A 7,617-nucleotide genomic window follows, 5' to 3' on the forward strand; every position below is an offset into this window, starting at 1 on the left:
TAATTTTAAACCGAACTAAACTTTTTATGATAGTCTGATTATACTTTTAAAAAATGTCTGCAATAGATAAATAATTAGACTTAGTTTTTTTTAACAAATATAACTCAAGCCTAGGCTTGTTGATCTAACTTGTTTTCACTCTTAGTAGTGATGGATTCATTTTTTTATCTTAATTATGAATTAATTGAATTGTTAATAAATAATGATATTCGTACATGAAATTGATAACATTATTAATTGGTCTTTTTTTTTTTTATTAAGACACATAAAATATGCATTTAAACATGCACAAACTTTATTTTGCCTATAAACAATGTATGACAGAAACATGGTAAATAGATGTCGAAAATAGTGTGAAATAGTATTTTCCATAGGCAAATGCAAGAGTTGGAAAATTGCAAAACCGATGATGACAGAGAAGGTGGCATATATCTGATGCACCATTAAATTAAAGACAAATAAAGGACGGTAAAGAAAACAGAACTTGGGCTCATCTTCTGTTCATTCAACCTTATTTCCCTTTCAACTTAATTATATATGCTGCAGTGTTTCAGAGAATACAGCTGATGCTATCTTACTTGCACTCCTTCTTCTGTCTGACCATAAAATTGGGATCTAGGTTCCCTTGCTTTCACAATTTTTGCTGCAATTTGGATATTGTGGCTATTTCCAGTTATAGGACTGAACGTGTGTTTGGACTTTCTGTGACAAAATCTGAAGTCATTTGATCCAGAAATGGTGATAGAGATCATGGATGAGACAAAGTTCATTCATCAATTGGAGTTGTGTTTATTTTATTTTAAGAAAGCAAAATATCTTTCTAGCTAGCTAGCACAAAGTCATGAGACTAATTTCCCAAAAAAGAAGAATATGAGTTAAGTGACAACTTATTGATATAGTTAGGAATTGAATATATATATATATATTATAAAAAAAAAGGTGTAAGATATTAACCACTTGTGTGTGGCATTGTTTGTTAATTTATTGATGCATGCACTTGATAACAACGGTACATACTTTTGAATAGGGAAAGCCTCAGTTCTGACGTACGGGTAGAAATAATGAAAGACTGGCATAATCTCAAAGCTTCAAACGGGGAGAGATCGTAGAGTGCTATTAGTATTAATTAATTACTCCACCAACACCTGCAACAAAAGTCTTGTTTACCGTTTTTATTTCTATAATATGCATCTTATCATCCTCTTATTTACTTTTATCTTTCTTTTCTTTTCCTGACACGTACTTATTGCATCTGAAAAAAAATAATGCACATTAATCTTGCTTACCACCAAGTGAGAGAAAAGAGAAAAGTGAAAGTATAACGGGTTTAATGGTAATATATCAATTTAAAATTATTTTTTTTTGTTAATTGTATCATGTTAGTTTCGTATCAATCGAGAGGTCTTTTGTGAATGTCAAGAATTATGTATGGAGAATAATCAATTTCTTAAATTCTTTGTATTCGAGCATAGAAGGCCATGTACTATACTAGTTTTTCATATACTAATTATTTGTTCTAGTCTCTCGTATATTAACTATAATTATCAATCATTAATTGGCATGAAGTCTTCAAAAGATTGATCTATACTTTATTCTTCCATAAGTTGACTATCTCTTACTTATGTGGAGGATGATCGAATATTTGAATGATTAATAATATGATCTCGTGATCTTTAGAATGAACAAAATAATGATCATAAATTACAAAATTATGAAAATATTAATAACAATAATGATATGATGTAATTTGTGGGATGTAGGAAAAAATATATAAGATGTGTTTATAGTATCACATTGACAAATATAGATGATTAAGTCTAGAAAAAATAGTTTGAATACTTACTAATTTTTCGCAACCAGACAATAACTAGAACTTTCTAATGGTTCCCTCTATACCAAAACATTAGTCAATAAGATACTATTGTTAATATAATTTTTAAGATAAGTATTATACAAACTAACAAATTTACCATGGATGATAGTTTGTACTTTTGTAATTAGATAATAATGACAACTTTTTTCCCAAAATATAATACATGGTGTCATATAATTGGAATATTTTTCATTAAGGATTTCTAATGATGTTACGATGATTAAATATATTTGTTGGTGAGAAATTTGTATATGTTCAGCCATTAAATGACAAACTATCAATAAACGAAATATTCTCTTTAGGCATTTGACCAGAGGAAGTGACTTTGTTTCTTTGAAAGGGTTTCTAGTTCGCTCCCAAAAAAATAAAAAAAATCTTTATAACGGTTGTAGTTGTAATTTTGAGGCCGTTCAGCTACATTATTTCTTAATGATAAAAAAATAAAAATAAAAAAATTAATAAAAAGAACTACGTTATTCCCTAAAAAAAATTGCGATAAAGGAAGTGTTGTAAACGGTTTAAAAATTGCGATAAACAAAGTAATAAATAAAACAGTAGAATGCAAATTTTAAAAGCTGAAAATATAATATTTAGTGATTGGGTGTCTCTCAGTAAATTCAAATTTATAATCGTTGGGATATAGCCATTTGACCTAGGAAACCACCTAACACCTTATAATATGAGTTAATTAACGAATTATCTTCTGACTAACAAGTTTCTGAGTATTGGGAAACAGCCTTCCCATATTTTTTTTCCTAATAACGTAGTCCTAGTCCATGATTTAAGATTGTGTTAGTCATCGAAAATTGCTAACATTAGTTGTTAGTCCATTAGTAACAACTTGATTATTTTAGTGCCAACAATTTTATATTTAATAACACTTTATTTAAATGTTATTGTAATTTTAAAACATGGAATGATAGTTCAATTATTTTACAATGATTTAATTAATAATTTAAAGTATAAAAAACAACTAAATTAAAACCAAACTATTGAAATCAAATCATAATCAGTTAAAATATTGTATAAAACATATTATTACTATTATTTTTAAGTAATCGAGTTCAATAACACGTATTAACATAGAACTTAAAATAACTCATACAATGCATAAAATAAAATAACTTATTAATATTGATGTTATCTATAGATATAGTAAAAATGTTGCTTATTTTTTATCCGCAACATGGCTACAGCGTGAAATGCATCATTTGTGTATATAAATACACTACAAAAAATTCTCAACCACATATTTTATAGTAGCATAATATTTATTATTAAAAACTATTTTTACATATACTATAAATATAATATATATTGATATATTATTAAAAAGTATAGATATAAATTATAATGACACAATATATATTATTAAATCTCATTTAAAATTAACACTAAAATTATATGTAATTATACATTAAATAGACCTATACTTACACATACTATACCTATAGTGACATTTTTGTATGTTATTATATGTAATACTTTTTGTAGTGATATTTTGTTAATACATTATATATATATATATATATATATATATATATATATATAATAACATGTATAACATTAAATTGATACTATAAATAAAAAAACTTAAAATAATTATCTCTTAAAATTATAAAATTTCAATTATCACTTAATAATAGAAATATTATTATAATAAATATTTAAAATATCCTAATGATAATTAAAAGAATAATTAATTTTTTATATTAAAAGATATTTAAAATATGCACTACTAATTGTCATAGTAATATTACTATTATTACAATACAATTGTCAAAATATTATTATAACATGAAAATAACGATAATAAAAAATCAAACATAATAATAAAATAATGAAGAATAATATAGAAAAAATATTGTAATAAATTTTATACTTAAATATATTTTTAATCTATATAAATCGAGCATGTTTTAATTTTAGTCTCTATAAAAATAATTATTTTTATTTCTCTAAAATTTGGAGTCATTATTTTGGTATCTAAAAAATGAAAAAATTTTAATTTTAGTCCATATAAAATTATTATTTTTAGTTTTACAGTGTATAGGCTTTATAATATTTTTTAAAAAAAATTTAAAATTTATTTACAAAAAATAATTTATATCCATTTCAATTATTAAAAGTATTATATATTTTTATTATATAGTAAAAAAAACATTATACACTTGAGTTTTATATTAATCATGTATGATTTAAATATTCATTCAATTTCAAATCGCTTAATCATTTTAGTATTATGCAAATATTAAAACCGTTTAGCATATATCATATATCATTATTAATATATTTTATAACAAAAAAAATAGCTTTATATTAAATAAGAAGTTTTTAAATTAATTATAAAATAATTATTTTAGAATAGCCTTTTTTAATTATTTATATATATATAATAATAATAATAATAATAATAATAATAATAATAATAATCAATAATCAATAAGTATGTTAAAAAGAAAAAACAAATAATACTACATATAAGAAAGAATATAATTAAAAAGGAAAATGTATTGAATAATTAAAAAAAATGTGTACTTTTTTGTTTCACATCATTATTTCAAGATTTTGTCTTAATTAGATGAATCTGGTTTAAACAAGAAGTAAGTAATATCCGGTTAATAATTATTTTTGTCAAGGATCGAACTCAGATACTGTCCGAACATTTCAATGTTAAATTTAATATATTAATCACTTGTGTCCAATTCCTTGAATAAAAAAAAATTATATAACTAAATAAGAAAAGGGTAAAAAAAAAAAGGTATAAAATGAAATGCACTATGCAACGAACAGTAAACTTTCTAAGTTTAGTATGCCTTGACGGTATATAGGTGAAGGGAAAATTTACCCTAAGAAAAACTTTTTATTCGGAAGTTTTGCAATTTATACAAGAGAAGCGATTTTGCTGCGTATTATGTGTACGGGAAATAATGTCATGTACTCCGTGTGGCGTAAGAATAGCATATTTTTAGTATGCCATTTTCCGTATATAGGTTGCCTTCCCTGTATGAATTCAGAACGTATGCCTTAGACTAGCCTTCAAATGTCAACTTAGTCACAACTGATTTAACAAAAGCTGTGACATAGTTTGAAGGCCACTTCTCGCCCTACAATATTAACCCATTTTTGTTTAGAGAAACTGAATTTGTATACAATGTTTGTGTAAAAACTTGGTACAGATAAAGAGAGAAATAGCATGAATATATATGAGATATATAAGATGAATTTTTAAGGAGACAAGATATACTTCATGAACTAAATTGATTGTTTAATTTATTCACAATGAAAGTACATATACAATTTGGCTACGTTCAAAATCATTACAATGTTGTATTTCTATGAAGATGATTCGAAAGTTAAACTTTCCAGCCACACCATTGAAATTTGAAAAAGGTGGTTGTGGTTATTATTTAACTGTGACCTTGAGGACAATCAACAAGTACCATCCAAAATCAAAAGGCCATGAGTCCTCACCAAAGCTTTGCCAAAACCAAACTTTACTTCACCAAAAAACTGCTCACCCTTCAACAGAGATAAATGTTGGTAACGATATGGTAAGAACTTAACTCCAGCCCCACCTTGTTGAGCTTATAAAATATATGACAAAACCAATGGTGATTTATTTTCTTCCTATTTCCACGAGATAAATTAAAGATATTAAACATATCGTTTCTTATTATATAAAGAACAAAAGGATAAAATGGTTTTAATATAACAAACGATTTTTGTATTTTTAATGTAATTATTTTTAACCAAAAGAGATTTCTATGTACATTAGTTCCTTAGACAAATAATTTTATTTTTTTTTATAGTACCAAAGCAAGAAGGATCTAAATAATTAAAGTTGATCCTGAGTGAGGTAAAGAAACTGCAAAACCATAAAAGCCTAGGCATAGCTAGGAGATATAGGTAGAGAGTAGAGGAGAGGTTGTTTGAAATGTGAAAGTGGTCCAGTGTGTGTGTTTGCCTGAAGAAGATGGCCACAAACAACACAGATTTGAAGCTATAGCTAGCTAGTTACGTTGTGTAGAAGAGATTTGAAACATTGAATTAAAGTATTAAACTGCTGCCTTAAGATCGACATAATTTGGCTTTGACCTTGATATCTGTATGTGGTCCTGCAAGCATGGTTGGATATATAAATATAATATTTTAACGTGAACTTTATTCACTATTCAGTAGTAAAATGTTTCACTGAGGGATATTCCCAAAACAACTACGTCACTAACCCTAGCTACCGCATATAAGTGACATAAATTACTCACTTACCTAACTGGCCTAAGAAATAGTTCTGGAATAGAAATAGAAGCAAAAGGTAACAACTATGTGTGACTCTACGTAAACGGCGCCGAACATGGTCATGGACCACTGCATGCATCATGCATGGGTACTTGTTACATTGCCTCATCCATCCAAATACACCATAGTCATAGTCATAGAGATCTCCTACTACGTCTTTGCATTTCTAATATATATGCCTAGATTCATGATCCTAAACACTAACAGTGTAACTAACATATAAAAATATGTAGGAAGGTTTTACTTTTACACCACAGCAACCGACAATTGACATTACTCGATGAACGAAAATTAAATATTAAAGTAACGGTGACGTAAGAAAAGAACCTTAATTATGGTATATATAATTAACTTCCCTGCTGTCTCCCCCACCTTTCCCAAAATGTATCTGCTTTCTCTGCCTGACCCAAAACACAGGTTCAGTATCATCTTCAATTTATTTTCCTGTTTCCCCTTCTGTGTCATGCAATCAAACTACATGTCTTTTTGACTTCAAATCTTCAATACTCGTGCCCCTTTAGGTTGCTAGCTACTTCGAATCTCTTACTCTATTCCGTATTTAATTTTTCAGAAATATTGTTTTTCTTGTTCATATGCAATGATTATTATAATAAGGTATTTCAATTTCTCATGTTGAAATCTGTATTGTTTATTTAATTAAAAAGACTTTCTTTTAACCATGTAATAAATATTTTAGCCAACTTATTAATCAATTTAAGTTAGTGCCTTACTAACCGGTACCTTGAGGCATTTATTAAAGAATTAATATATAGAGATTTTTTTATTTAAAATTACAATAAAGTTACATAAAATATAAAATGTACGGATAAAAGAAAAATTTCTGATCACTAATCGACAGTGACGAATTCAAAAACTTTAGATAATAAAAATAATACTTATTCATATATTTATAATATTAAAATTTTTACATATAACTTTTAAAAATATAAATATATATATATATATATTACAAATTTTTATACATATAATTATAATTAAGGATGAAAATATACTAGGTCAGATTAAGTTATATTATAATTTAATAGATTTGAACTTAATTTTTTTTTAAAAATACATGTTTTAAATATGACTTATTTATCTATCTTAAATATTTTTTAAATATCTACTTTATAATATTTTAACACTAATAAATATATAAAAATAAATATGTTAAATTTTATAAAAATCAAGTTTAATTTATTTATGATATAAACATGTTTTTAATATTTGATATAAATTTTTAGATGATAATTCATTTTAAAACATATTTTATAATAAAAATTCTAAATAGAACATAAATCTTTCAATTTTTCCTATTTTGATTTTTTCTAATCAATGTATACAATCTTACAATCTTTACTATTTTAATTTTTTTAATCAACGTATATAATAAATAGAAAGCACAAAAAGGTAAACATATATGCTACAAATTTTATCTTATCAAA

Source organism: Cajanus cajan, chromosome 6 (assembly GCF_000230855.2).
Source record: "Cajanus cajan strain Asha chromosome 6, NIPB_CcT2T_4, whole genome shotgun sequence".
NCBI lineage: Eukaryota > Viridiplantae > Streptophyta > Magnoliopsida > Fabales > Fabaceae > Cajanus > Cajanus cajan.